At 43.4% G+C, this 15,373-nt stretch overlaps 1 protein-coding gene across 10 annotated transcripts in view; it reads left to right on the forward strand.

Annotated features, from left to right (window-relative positions):
* The first annotated feature begins 284 nt into the window (after positions 1-284).
* The window catches only part of TRERF1 (transcriptional regulating factor 1), a 75,253-nt gene continuing 60,164 nt past the window's right edge, over positions 285-15,373 (forward strand). For 4 of the 10 annotated variants that reach the window (XM_081903731.1, XM_081903730.1, XM_081903732.1 and 1 more), the window contains exon 1: positions 285-1,272. The gene's annotated coding sequence lies outside the window, so the exon portion shown is untranslated. The remainder of the gene's footprint in view (positions 1,273-15,373) is intronic. The other 6 variants (XM_081903729.1, XM_081903727.1, XM_081903735.1 and 3 more) reach the window with 3 other exon arrangements.

The raw sequence follows: 15,373 nt of genomic DNA on the forward strand, positions 1-15,373 counted from the left end.
GAAAATGGAGAGGCATCTGACTGCGACGAATACTGCAAGTTTCTTTTCTGAGAAGTGCTGGGGAAGGGAGGCGGGGAAGAGAGCACCGCCCGCGGGCTCACGTCGGAGCGCTGCGCCAATCACAAGCCAGTGGGGGGCGCTCCCAGGAGGAGTCCCCCCCACCCACCTCCCCACGTTTTGCAGTCATGGCGTTAGGGGTGGGAGGGTGGCGGGGAAGCGTACAGTACGAGGAGCCCACACCCTGCTGCGAAGCGGCACTGTCTTCCTGCGTCTCCCCGACAAGGGAGGGGGCGGGCACAAAGCCAAACTCCCCAGGGCGCTTTCTTGCAGCGCGATCCTGTGGACGTTTCCTCGCGAGTCCCCGTGTGAATGGGGCTTGCTGCCAGGATTACAGTCTCAAGACATCCATATATAGGGCTTCGGGTGTGTTTGTTTTGCGGGCGGGGGGGGGCACAGTCTTATAAGCCCCGATAAATACTGCAGGCTTCATTTCCGAGGAAACACGCGTCGGATCGGGCCGCGTGCCTCCTCCAGGATGTGTGTCAAACGCACCCTCCTCCTCCTCGGCTCCTTTGCAGAAATGAACCCGCCCTCCGCCCAACTCTGCTCGGATTCAAGAAAGATCCGAGTTACGAAGCAGAGAACGAGGAAACGGCGCGCCATGCACGCAGGGTGTGTGTGTATGTTTGCACACCCCGAGCCTGGAGCGTCACCGGGGATCTCCTGGCCCCCGAGTGCAATTGCTGCTCGCCACCCGGGAATCTGGCTCGGGGCGCCGCCGACAGCTCGGACAGGCAGCAGCGCATGGGGAGGTGGGCTTGTCCTCCGTACCTGCTGCATGGGAACGGCAGCCCTTAGAAAAGGGAAACGAGTGGGGCATTGCAAAAAAGAGAAAAAAAAACCCACCCTCCCTACTGAAAACCCAGGAAGACACGCCGCTAAATTGCCGGAGTTTGCTCCCAGCCCGCAGGTCACTCCTTAAGACCGGAGACCCCGGCGAAGGGCTCCGCGCTCTGCTACTAACTGCCGCCACTGACACCTTATTTCCTGGTTTGCAAACTCAGGACCAGACCCATCTCGGCGGAGTGATTCGATTTTCTTTCCTAGCCTCCTCCCCTTTTTGCTTCTGCTTTCTCTCTCCCCCCCCCCTTCTTTTGCACGAAAATAATTTGACAGCGTTTTGCTGACACGGGGATTTTGCACCAGAGATTAAGAGAGAGGGGGGGCAGAGCCCCCACCCTAAAGTGGCATGCAAGGAATTTCATGCACAAGGTAAGTCCAGCTCCCTTGAGCTTCTCCTCCTGGCGTGGGCTTGGGAAAGAGCGAAGATTAGTTATTTCCACCTCTCTCTCTCCGTCTCCCCCCTGTACTGTCGCGGAGGGGAGGAGGGTGCATTGCACGGGGGGGGGGAGAGAAGAGGGGGCGGAGGCGGCGGGGTTGCGTGTAGATATGCAAGTATATATTTCCTGGCGGAGCGATATTTGTTTACAGCAAGAGCTTGTACTGTAAGCAAAGTAGGACCCGAGTAAATAGCAGCTCAGTAATAAATTAAAATTGCAATTGCCCCGTCGCTGCACAATATAGATCCATTATATGTATTAAAAACTGCGCCCACACGGACCCTGCATGCACTTGTTGCAGACTTGCACCAGGTAGGCAAAACGCTTAACAACTTCCATTCTTGCACGGAGCTTGCAAACTCAACTTTTTCTTTCTTTTTTTAAGTTTGTAAGTTCACTCACTTTCGGTATGTAGGACTGAATGGGCGAGGCCCTCTCTGCCTCCTGCTCCTTCCTGCAAGATATCCCAGCAGGAGGAGAGAGAGAAAAAGGAGATCATTAAGCCTGGCTATTATTATGATTATTATTTTATTATAAATAAATGCCCCCCTGGCTGCGTGCTTCCTTAAGTAAGGTGCAAGGCCGTGAGTGGTTTTTTTTAATCGGATCGAGGCGAGTCCTCGCACTGCGGGGGGTGGGGCGGGAAGAGGGCAGCGTGATCTTTTAAATCGAGTGCGTGTACAGGGAGCTGCCCGCGGTGTGGCAAGAGAACCATATGCGAGGATCTGGCAACGGCGGATCGCACACGCTGCCTTACCTACCTGCTCCCAGTCGGTGGGAAGTTAGAAAGCGAGAGATTTGCATCTTGGCCACTCCCTAAGCCCGTACACCCATGCTTTCTTTCCCCGTAGCGTTCGCTTAGCATTCATCAAAAGGAAAGAGGCACTTAAAGTAAGATGGATGCAATTTTTTTTTAAAAACAGAGATGAGTCAGTGCCTGAAAAACCCCATAAATGAATACGGTTGTGTGTTGCGGTTGTGTTTCATATAAAAATATAGCAACCGGAGAAGGGGAATATGCAAGGCCGGTACTGAGACCATATATATTTTCCTTGTTTCCAGAGTCTGACTCCGAGAGCGTTGCATGAACAGAATCCATATCTGCTTGTGTAATTTGGATTAATGCGGGATTCACATGCTTCACCCAAGAGGTTAAAATGAGATCTGCAACTTTTCATTGATTAGTCAGTTTTTAAAAAATACCCTTTGACCACCCACAAAAGTTGTCTGGTCTAACCTGGTAGCAGTTAATTTTAAATAGAATGTTTATTTATTTTTAAAACAAATATGTATGAAATTGTAGGCAACTGGGCTCCATGTTAGAAGAACCACTTGTTCTTTTCTTGCATATTCATCCCTGAATTGTGCCTATGAGCATTAAGCTTAAAAGCAAAATATGCCTGTTTTTCTTTTGTTTTAATTCATAAGGAGATTTTTTAATTAATCGTCTAAGGTGTCTTTAATCATATGTCAACCCTGGTTTAAAATACTTCAGAGTCAGTTTGTAGGTTTCCAGATGCATAGTGTGAATGTGGTTCTTGGCTATAAGATTAGAGTATATTAATGTGGGGGAAACCATGTGCCTAATTGGTTTGGAATCTCTTGCCAGCTGTCTAGTAGTTTTTAATGTGATATAATCTGCAGTGTTTACTAAAAAGCTGGTGGAGCATTATGGTCAACAGCAAACCTGCATCCCTGCTCAGAAGTTAGTCCCACTGTGATCAATAGGATTTAACTGCTTAGTGTGTTTAGGATTGGAGTGTGGAGCTAGATCTCCACTTTTAGAAGACCAAGACCAACCCACTCTCTTGTGGCACCTTCAAGAGTAACCTTAAAGGTTGGGAATTCCTTAAAGGTTGTTATGGCCTGAGCCAGAGGTGGGAAACCAAGGTATTTTTGTGTGGCTAGAAAATGGTGTCCTTCAACTCCTGCCTCATACTGGCCTGAATGGAAGCTAGATTTGGGAGTAGAGAAACTAGCCTACTGAACAAAGGTAGAACTTGTGTTTGTTGCCCCTTCCATTTTTGTTTCTGGACTACTGAAAGGAAGCCTGGAAGGGAATATGGCCCTGGTAGGTTCCTCATCCTGGTCTGAGTCTTGGTGAAACTAGTCTATTTCCATCAGCTGCATGAATCGTCAGGGTAAGTTAGCAGACATGTGCACCAGTGATTGGGGTGGGGCATTTTTCTTTTTAGGGAGTGACATTTTCAGCATCTGGTTTTAGAGGGAAATGAAATGCTTTCCATATGAACCTACCCAGACCCTGAGATCATCTTCTGAGGCCCTTCGTTGTGTGCCTCCTCCATGAGAGGTCCGGAGGGTGGCAACACAAGAACAGGCCTTTTCTGCAGTGGCTCCGCGTTTAAGGAATTGTCTTCCCAGGGAGATTCTGCTGGCGCTTTCGTTACACACCTTTATGTGCCAGATGTAAACATTTCTCGTTAATAAGGCCTTTGGCTGATTGACATCCAATGCCCTTTTAAAAGGTAGTGGGAAGTACAGTGGTACCTTGGGTTACATACACTTCAGGTTACATACGCTTCAGGTTACAGACTCTGCTAACCCAGAAATAGTGCTTCAGGTTAAGAACTTTGCTTCAGGATGAGAACAGAAATGGTGGTCCAGCGGCGCGGCAGCAGCGGGAGGCCCCATTAGCTAAAGTCGTGCTTCAGGTTAAGAATAGTTTCAGGTTAAGAACGGACCTCCGGAACGAATTAAGTACTTAACCTGAGGTACCACTGTAGGTTGTTTATTGGGTTGCTTTTATTTTTATTATGTATTTTGTGATTTTATATTGTGATTTTATGTTGTAAGTGCCCCTAGAATTGTGGGTATCGAGTGGTATACAGATTTAACTAATTAATAATAATAATAAATGCAAAAAGTACAAGCTCTGACTGTTTTGTTGCAGAGGAATTGCAAGGTTTGTTCACATAATGTATGGTAAGCATTTGTTCAGATTCAATGTGTCTCTTCTCTGGTCTCCACGTTTCTCTATCGCCGCCAGACACAGTGGTCCAGCCGCTTTGGAGCCCCTCTTTGAGAGGGCACTTGGCGAAAGGTGTTTGTAGAAGACCTTGGGGCATGGGTACAGGTGCATATGGGGGGGGGCATTCTTCATTTCCCAAGCCATCTTAAGGTTTTCTATGTCAAAATCAGCATTTTGAATCTGGCTGGGAAGCAATTTGGAAGTCGGTGAAGGTATATGTTCTGAACATGTTCAGAGTTGCTATATAAATCAGAGTCCCGGGAAAGTGTCCTGGTAACTATAGTTTGTTAAGGATATACAGTCCCCAACTTTCCTTTAGTGTCAAAGAGGGTATAAGGTTGTTTTAAATGTAAGGTATTGATGTTAACAGTTGAGGCATGAGCCCAACTACACCTTTTTAGGGGTCTGCTTTTGTGTGCATGGTGCATGTAAGAAAATTGCCAGGCTTCACCATGCTTTGATCTGAGTGCTACTCCTCTTTGGAAAGAGTGTGTATGTATGAGTGTGAGAAGTAATAAGTGTGGTGGTGTAGTGTAGTGGTTAGAGTGTTGGACTAGGACTTGGGAGATGAAGGTTCAAATCCCCTGTCTACTATGAAAGGCAAACATAAAATGAAGAGAATCATGTATGCCACCTCGAGGTCTTTAGAGGAAATGGGGAGTTGTAAATGTAAAAATAAATTAAATAACAATGATGAGAGCTGCTGTACCACTGATAGCAAAGAGTGAGTTATGAGCAGGAAGTTTTTGGTTCAAATGGTAGCTTACCCACAAACTTGTTTTATGGCCTAAGCTAAGCTCCTATCTCTCAGCCACCCCGTTGGGTAAGCTGCTGTTTTTCTGTCCGGCTCCACGTTTGCAATACAGTGTTGATAATACTTCATAAGCACTGTTCATAAACAATCATAATATTGAGTTAGTTATTGAGAATGTGCGCTTGAAGCACTGTGAACCCTTAAAAGCTTTCTTACTACAGTGGTACCTCGGGTTACATAACGCTTCAGGTTACATACACTTCAGGTTACAGACTCCGCTAACCCAGAAATAGTACCTCAGGTTAAGAACTTTGCTTCAGGATGAGAACAGAAATCGTGCTCCGGTGGCGCGGCGGCAGCGGGAGGCCCCATTAGCTAAAGTGGTGCTTCAAGTTAAGAACAGTTTCAGGTTAAGCACGGACCTCTGGAACGAAATAAGTACTTAACCTGAGGTACCACTGTAAGAGTGTCCCTGAGCATGTGCAGTGTCTCACAGGCTTGAGTTTAGGAGACAGAGCATTGCTTCTAGAAATATCTGTTTCTGCACCTGTTTCTTTGGAATTGAACCACTGGAATCTAGGGCGCTTATCTGATCAAAGCAAGTCGATAAATCAGTTGAGTTTTTACTAGATTAAAAGTGGCATTTTCTCCTTTGCGTAAGTACTTCTAGCAACAATGATCAATGCTTGCTAAAAGAATATGTTTTGCGTGATTGATCTGTGAAACCTTTTAAGTTTATTAAATGTTGTTTAGCTGATTAAACAAACTGTTTATTTGACTGTAGGTGGTATCCATATTGGAAACCACCTCAAGTTGTGTACTTCTTTCTAGGTTCTGTAAAGATTTAAGAAAAACATGGTGGAATGTGTAGGAGGTAGCACCAAGTAGCCTCTCTCAAGCTTTCTAGACTTTGAAGGACCTGAATGTTTGACACACTTCCTCGTGTGGGAATGGATTGCCAGCCACTTGGTCGGTTTGAAATTCATTTAATTGTTGAGTTTTCAGGGGGAAACGTTTTCAGTAATACACCCAGGCATTGTGTTGTGTTAGCATCGGACGTTAGGGGCACTGCAGGGTACTTAACATGCTTAGTGATTAAAATGCTTAGTGTGCTCAGCATGGCTCAGATACGCCTCTGGGCAGATAAAGATGGTGGATGGGCTCTCATTGGCACTGTGTTTGCTGTGCATTGCACACAACCACACTGTTAGCAAAGGATGTGGCTGCTTCATTCCCTAGCCTTCTTATGACACATGCAGGTCCTATATATATGCAGAACTAGATTCCCCCCTTTTTGGAGAAAGCTTTTTCTGTGCAAAAGTTAATGCTTTTTTTATTTTCCGTGTTTGTGGTGTTTTCATGAAGAATTATCTGTATGTTGTTTTGTCTTCCCCCAGCATACGTCTCTGGTTTATGATAAGAAAAGCTTATACATAAAATAATAGCAACGACACTGTGCATTTCAAAGGCATTTGCTTGTAAACCCTCAATTTTGCATTTAAAGCAAAACTGAACGATGCGCTTGATTTTGTGAGATCTATGTGTGTCTGACAAAATGAATCGTTCACTGTAGTTTTTCAGCACATCTCTGCAATTTTAATTCTCTTTGAAATAAGGCAGGTTGTGGGTGGCTTCCACGTTCACTTGTTCTGTAGCTGAAAAGATTAGAAGACATTGTGAGTCCTGTGTTCAGTTCTGGGCACCACATCCAGGTGTGGACCAGTGATTCCCAAATTTTGGGGGGCCACCCCCCATTGGTTTCATAAACGCATCTCCAGTGCCCCCCACCTTACCCAGTAAAAAGGCATTATTCAGGTTTGTAAGACCCATTAAGGAAGATAATAACAAAATAAAATTCACTTAATGGCACATTTATTCAAAATCCAGTTGAAACTATTTACCATAATCAGTTCAGCAAAAGTGATGAGTTTGGTCCAATGATACCAGCTTTCAAAAGTCTGAGAGTCATTTACACCTCTAGGTAATCCCACCGCGCTCTACTAGGGGTGGTGTCATTCACTTTAGAAACCACTGGTGTTGACCAATTGGAATGAGTTCACTGAGGGCAGCAAGATGGTCAGGGGTGGGAAATACATGTCCTAAGAGGAATGGAAGCCTGCAGCTCAGTAGCAGAGCATCTGCCTTGCATGCAGAATACGCCATCTATCCTGTGTATCTCCAGGTAGGGTTGAAACCCTGGAGAGCCATTGCCAGTCAAATTAGACAGTATGGAGCTAGATGGACCAATGGACTGACTCAGTATGGCAATTTCCTATGTTCCCAACTGGGTAGAATTATGGAATTGTAGTGATGGAAAGGGACCACAAGGGTCATCCAGTCCACCCCCTGCAATGCAGGAATTTTTTAGCCCACTTCTAGTCTGCGGGGACCTCACCTGTCTCCAAGAATTCTCAAAGATCAGGCTTCCTCAACCTCGGCCCTCCAGATGTTTTGGGACTACAATTCCCATCGTTCCCTGACCACTGGTCCTGCTAGCTAGGGATCATGGGAGTTGTAGGCCAAAAACATCTGGAGGACCGAGGTTGAGGAAGCCTGTCAAAGATTATAGACATACTTCTGTTGATGCAGCCTAGAATAGCATTAGCTTTTTTGGTTGCTGCATCACACTCTTGACTCAGGTTAAGCTTGGAGTCCACTAAGACCCCAATGTCCTTTTCACATGTATTTCCAGTAAGCCAGGTGCCCCCATCTTAGGTTTGTGCATCTGGTTCTTCCTTCCCAAGTGCAAAACTTTTCATTTGTCCCTATTGAAATTCATTTTGTTAGTTTGGGCCTAGGTCTCCAATCTGTTAAGGTCTCTTCCTTCTCTGGGTAGTGGCATGAGTCGTTCTCTGCAGTGTGCCTTCCCCAGCCAACTTGGTGTATTCTGAGGTCTGCAATTGTCCTTGCTCCTCCGGCTGTTGCTTTGGATTTCCTGCATGAAGCAGGCTGCATTGGGGAACCAGTGGCCCTTTTGATGTTGTTAGACTCCCAGCTCCCATCAGCCCTAGTCAGCACAGGCAGTGGTCAAGGATGATGGGCGTTGTAGTCCAGCAACATCAAGTGGCTTACAGATTCCCCATCCCTGGCCTACAAAGTCTTGTGTGATGCTGTATTGGGGGTTGCTTCTCAGGCTAGGTCTACAGTATTCCTTCATTGTGCCATACAGTGGTACCTCTGGTTACATACTTAATTTGATCCGGCGGCCTGTTCTTAACCTAAAACCATTCTTAACCTGAGGTACCACTTAGGTAATGGGACCTCCTGCCACCGCATGATTTCTGTTCTCATCCTGAGGTAAAGTTCTTAACCCGGGGTACTACTTCCAGGTTAGTGGAGTCTGTAACCCGAAGTGTTTGTAACACGAGGTACCACTGTAGTGCTATGTGCTTTAAAAATATATAAGAACTATACACCATTCTATGACATTTAACATACATTTGCCCAAGAGACCTCATTATACTAAGAAAATTCAATAGTAAAGGCAGCTAATTAGATGAGGGAAAAGTTTGTAGTGGAATCCAAAAATGTATACTCAGAAACAAGCGCTATTGAATTCAAGAAGTGGAGTTAGGATTTCAGCCTTAACAAAAGTGATTTTATCTATATATAATTCTCAAGAGAGTATCTTTAAAGAACTATATTTGTGGAGTTCGCATTGGCAGGTGCAAGATCGATTCCCATATTTGACAGCTGCATTGACAGCTGTAATACTAGATGATCCTCACGGTGCCTTCAAACTCTACAATTTTATGACTTTATGTCTTGTAAAAATTTCAGTATTTTTGTCTGCTTGTAAGATATAGTGATGGCCTGGCTACCAGCTTGGATGCGGAGAGGAAGAACCATGTACTTTACCTTGAACTTTGTGGAGGAAAGGTAGAATCTAAATGTGATGGTGATGATGATTTTTTTTATTTTTTAAAAAAACACCCCATAGTTTTTGCTTAGTTCAGATGTAATGGCAACCTATAATTTGCCACAAAACTGGAAGTCAGGGAACATGCAAGCTAGGTAGTGTCACAAGTTAAACATAGTTTGCTGCTTCCTTGTAGTATGCTAAGCACTTGAGAATGCAACTACGTGTGCATTTGAGGAGGTCTGCAATGTGGAATGTAGAAGAATGTGGGCAGGCACGAATATATGGATTGTTCATGCTGGATCAGTGCTCTGCGTCAGGATTGGGGAACCTTTTTTTTTTTTTTGACATTCCATTCTGAGCAACCTTCTCAGGGCAACATGCCAATTGTAGGTGGAGCCGGAGGCAAAAGCAGGCAGAGCAGTGACTCTAAATTTTGCTTTCATGTAGTGGGCACTCCTATCTCCATTCAGGCAAGCAAGAGGCAAACACCAAGAGTTGAAGGACACAATCCAGGCAGGGAAAAACAATCAAGGCCAGAGAGGGGTGTGGCCTGGGGAGAGGAGGTTTGGCTTGGAGAAAGTGCCAAGGGCCAAATAGAGAAGTCCAGAGGGCCACATTTGGTTTGCCAACCCTTCTCTGCATGGACCCTTAGTCTAAGGCAGGCATAGGCAAACTCGGCCCTCCAGATGTTTTGAGATTACAGTTCCCATCATCCCTGACCACTGGTCCTGTTAGCTAGGGATGATGGGAGTTGTAGTCCCAAAACATCTGGAGGGCCGAGTTTGCCTATGCCTGGTCTAAGGTACCATGGGCAGTTCATATGTTCTTACCTTCTGTTTGCGTTTCTACGCTGCGTGTGGCTACATTGGAAAGGTGCACATATGTTACTTGGTTTTTGACATTGACTCATAGCTGAATGTGTGCATTGTTGTTCCATGCCCTGGTAGCTTCCATCTTGGTCTACTGAAATGTGCTTTGTGTAGGGATACCCCTGAGGTTGGTCTGGAAGATGCACCGAGTGCAAAATTGAGTGGCTCAACTGCTCAGTGCAAGGGCCAAATATCACCTCCATGTTACATAGTGCTGAGAGTCTTGTACTGGCTGTCAGTCCTCTACTGCACTAAGTTGAAGGTGCTGATTTTGGTGTACAACAACCAATGCAGGATACTAAACAATCATCTCGTCCCTTCTATACCCAGTCACTATGCCCTGCAGATACCATTTCATCAGGAGGGCCATTCCATTTGATGCAGAAATTGGACCTTTAGTGTTGTGGCATCTACCTCTTGGAATTCCCTTCAATTGTGTATCAGACAAGTGCCATCTCTGTTGTCTTTTGGTGTATATTGAAGATTGTCCTTTTCCAAAAAACCTTTAAAGTGAAGATTTTTGTCCTCTTTCATCTACATTGGATTAGAAATAGTGTGTTTTACAAACAGACACATTTTTGAATCACTTTGGGATGTTTTCTAGGAAGTAAATTATAAATCAAATGAACAAAATTAGCTTGTACTGATACTAAAACTCCAAGAGCTTGGCAGCAACTCTTGGCGAGTTGAAGTATTGCGGGTTTTTCTGGAAAATTTTGAATTGGAAAATTTCCCTCTGTACGTTAGGGTAAGCTGCCTTGGAAAAAAATCATTTTGCATCAGAAAATTTTGTGATGTCTTAGAGAGGGATTTAATTTAGCATCTTTATGATGTACTTGCTCTGTAATACAGATGGTTATAGGTATGTTTATATTGAGTGCTCACTGATGGTTTGGTTTGTCTTCAAGTAACAAAAAAGTTAGCATTTCTATTTTACTCATAGCTGTCAACGTTTCCCTTTTTTAAAGGGAAATTCCCTTATTCCGAATAGGATTCCTCGCAAGAAAAGGGAAAAGTTGACAGCTATGATTTTACTTGCATGTAGTAATCAAAGCTAAAAACTTGGAAACTGCTAAGCTTGTCTAGTGTTGTATTTGCAGTTCGCACCCGTTCATAGTTAGTCATGAACTTAGGAAACAGAAGATTTTCTATGGGGGAAAATAAATCACTGGGGGAAAATTCCACCACACATTGTTAGTGGTGGATTGTGAGGCAAAGGGTATTAAACACAGCGATACACAAGAGGTTGTCAGAAGGCTCCAAACTGAGATAACATATGCGATTGACGGTCCCCTTAGGGTAGTTATTTTCAAAATTCCTGCCGGCTTCCTTATTGCTTTGATGTGGGACCTTGAAACACCTCAGCTGACATTCACACAAAAAGGTTTTAAAGTTGCAGGTGCAGCCTGTACTTAAGAATTGAAGGCATCACTAACTTGTGTTACTACGGTTGTTTGTTGTCAGGCTGTTTGGCATAAGTGAATGCAAATCTTGAGAGAAGTTGTGAAACTACCTCCTGAGGGAAGTTTGTCAGGCCCTGCTCTTGACTGGATATCAGGAGCGAGGTGAAGACTTCAGTGTTCTGGTGAGCATTTGAAGTGTCTGTTCGAATGTTTAAGATTATGCTGCAGTTGATGTGCAGTTCTGCTGCTACAATCTTGTTTTCCACCCTGGTGCTGTTGGGAATTTTCATTATGCGGTGTTTTAACGAAGGGAAGTTTCTGTTTATTGAAAGTTACGTATGATGAGAGGCAGAGTTTTGTGGTGGAACACAAAAACTTAAAATGTGCGTGGACAACAGCAGAGTGCTCCATTCTAGTTGAACAGTGGTTGGGATTTTGCCAGTCTCCACATGTATATTGACTGTAAAAGGAAAGCCAGTTACACAATTAGACTCTCTGACTTTTACTGCATATATTCCACTTTGGTTTATTTCTGACTGATCTGATGTTTTTCTATACAGAGTGTACATTTCCCTTGCAATAATTACTGGCAAGATTGAGTGGGCATATAAAATAAATTTGGTGGTTGGTTGTTTAGCCAAAGTGTTCAGTTTGTAAGTCCAATGGCTAATAACCAAAATGAAAGTTAGGAAGTTACCCTGTGCAGTTGTGGCATTGTAAGCTACTACAGTATTGACTAAGACTCCCCAAGCTGATTAATGATTTGCTATTTAGATTCAAATCAACTCATAAAAAATAATCAGTATTATAGCTTGGAAGGAAAGGAATTCCAAAGGTTGTTATCGGGAAAGGAGAAATGAACTCATAGGCTTTTACTTGCACCAGGGTTTTCTTTTGGTAAAGTAAGGGCATCTGTACTTGGCAACATAGAACTAAAGTAGGACAACTCACTAGAGTAGGTGTGAAATGCTGTCTTAAGAGAAGTGAGGCATAGTTTGAGTGTTGCAGGTAAAAATGAAATGTGATGAACTTAAGCTGCCTTTATACTGAGTAGGGACGGAAGGATCTGTCATTCTGCCAATATTAATCCCCCCCCAGCCCAAAATGCAGTTTGTGCATTTTCTTCTAAAAAATCCACATGCAAATTATTATATGCATTTCTGTATGTAGTTTTGACTGATGTACACTTTTCTGCAAGCAGTTTCTTTTAATATGATTTTTTGGTAATATTAACTGGGGCTGATGGGAGTTGGAGTCCCAAGTTCATACCACCCAGCTCTCCCTTCTGGAGCTGGGTCTAAAAGTTTACTTCAAACTGCAGAAAAGATAGGGAAGCAAAATAAATATTGTGGTACATAGTCAGCTGCTAATGACATAGAAAAGAAAGCACTGTTCTATTTTGTCACCTCTGAAGTGTTGACATCTCATGTTTTGGCTGAATACCAAATATATACGAGAAAAGTACAAAAGCAGCACTACCTAAAAAAAGTTGTTTTTGAGTGATGAAGGTTTTAAAAAAAGGATTGGCTTGGTTTTGCTTCAAACTTAACTGAATATGCAAAATCCCTCCAGAAAGGGATCTAAGATTTCCAGTTATAGCAAAGTAATAAAATTGTAATTTTTTTAAAAAAAGAATTTGTCTGTTAGGTTAAATTTCTAGGCTCCTTTCAAATTCACACGTTGGTTCAAAACATAAACAATGCAATGAGAGCTAATTGAAAAGCCAAATCCAAACGATGTTATTTCTTTTTATACCTTTAATGTAGCAATTTGAAGTCAAATATGGTTCAGGGTTTGAAATGTGCTTGCAGAAAATCAAGTTGGGACTTGTGCAGTTTTGGCGGTTGGCATCGTTAAAATAATGCAGAGGCAAAGTGCATGCACACAAGCTGAAAACAACCCAAAGTGTTAGCTGTGCAGCTTAAAGTACTAAATTGGTTTTTATTAAAACCTACTACTGCTGGACTCGATTATAGACTAAAATACTACAGAAATGATGTGCAGTCAAGTCCTAAGCATGTTTACTGAGAAGTCAGCACTTACTGAATCCCAAGGGGCTTGTTCCTAGGTACATAAGTGTGGTTAGGGCCAAAGCTTTAAACATTACCCAATCTCTGTTATTTCTTGTGTTGGTCTTAAAGCCTATATTATTCTTAGTGTTGAATAACCAGTGCCAGTGAGATGATATCTTACCCACTGCGTGAAGCAGAGGAATAAATTTCTGTGGAATAAGAGCTTTTAACCTTGAAAGGGGTACACGTCTGCTGTGGAAACAGAGCAGACATAACATCCAAGAATTTGTTGGATGCAAGGGGGCAGAAATTGAAACGGCGAGATATAAATGTAGCTAACCAACAAATTGTTCACCTTTCCTCCAAGGAACCTGAGGTGGTTCACGGTTCTTCCACAGGTTGCCCCCCCCCCCCACTATTCTATCCTCTCACAACATCCCTGTGAGGTGAGTTAGGCTGTGAGATTGTGTGGCTGGTCTCAGGTCACCTTGTGGCTGAATGAGGATTTAAACTTCGGTCTCCGTAATGCTTGTCTGACACTTGCAGTGTCAAGCAGAAGGTAGACAGGGATCTGGGTAGACCAGTAAGGGGATCTGGGTAGACCAGAAAGGGTTTCTGACTCACAAATAGGAATAAAACATTTCCCTCACCTAAATGCAGCTGCTGAAATGATGAAATGACCAGAGGTGCTGCAAGAGGACCATGAACTGACTTCAGTTCTGGTATTGAAAGCATAATTTTAGGCTCAGAATGACCCTTGTTTTTGAATCTTTGCGTGTACAGTATTCAGCTCCTGGCTCCTGTTGGTAAATATTGGGGTTCCAGAAAATATCAAAGGAGATCCAAGAAACCTAAAGTCTGCCCATTGCTGCTGTACCCCAGTACCACAGCGGCTTCTGAGATTTCTCCAAAGAGCTTTGTGAGAGCTTGGTTAAAAAACAAACCATCAAATTCACAAAATGGTGTTGGAAGGGGGAGTTGCATTGCTTATTTACCAGCATTCAGCACAGGCACTAGCATGTCATCGTCCTCATGGCATAAACAGAAGGAATTAGTCCCAGGTCCTAGTCCAGCACTCAAACCACTTCCCCAACTGGCCTCCTTGGAATGAAGTGTTTGATGAAAATCCACTAAATTACCGGAGGAAAGTTTGTTTAATGCCTCGGATTGGCTTTTTAAAAAGAAGATGTGATCAAGATGCAAGTGTATGCTTTAAACCAATGGTTGGCTATTATTAACAGCAAGACTTACTGCAACTAGGTATTGGAGATATATGGAAGGAGCCTCTGACCGATTGTTATAATAAAGTCTGGGAATCGGCACTTGTTTAGAAACTCACCAATAAACTTTGAAGGGCACAAGGTTTAAAACAAAAGGACTTCTTTGCGGTAGAATGAAATTGCTTCATTAAGCATACAGTGAAGAATGACTATACAGGACTTCATATCAGCATTCTAGGTTGCTTTCATCATTTTTTTGGGTTATCCTTTGAGGAACCTGTGAAAATAAGGATTTATGATGTGGACTTGTGTGGACTTCAGATTTGGATGCAGACTTAATCTCTCGGCGAGGGTGAGGGTTAAATTAGTCACTTCTCTTTTCAATTTCTGCATCTATATTGTTTTGTAATATACTTACAAAAACAATAGCAACAGCCCTGTGAGGTAGGTTAGGCTACAAGACCAGTGACTGGGCCAACGTCACTCAGGGAGCTTCATGGCAGAGTGAAGATTTGAATCCTGACCTCCCACGTCCCAGTGCAGCATGCCAACCATTACATCTACTGACTACCTTCTGATTGTATGTGGATATGGTTTTTGATGGAAGATTGCATTTCCCCATTGATAAAATGCTATAATTTAAGTGTGAATGTTGGTGTCTTCCTTTTAAGCAGCAGTAAGTTCTTCAGTAACTACTGTGCATTTAACACACAAGTCATTATAAAGTAAGTCAAGTAAGAAAGGCCATTTGAACTGGGTGGGACCCCTCTAAACTCTCCCCAGGCTAAACCCCGTACTGTCACTGCATCTTGTCCCAGTTGTTCTTGTCTGACTGGAATCTATGTTTATTAATTTATTTAGACCACTACTGTACTGCTAGAGAGAGAGCAGGGCACAGAAATCTAAAACAGCAACCAGAAATCT

This window comes from Podarcis melisellensis (genome assembly GCF_964234715.1).
Source record: "Podarcis melisellensis genome assembly, chromosome: 3".
Classification (NCBI taxonomy): Eukaryota; Metazoa; Chordata; class Lepidosauria; order Squamata; family Lacertidae; genus Podarcis; species Podarcis melisellensis.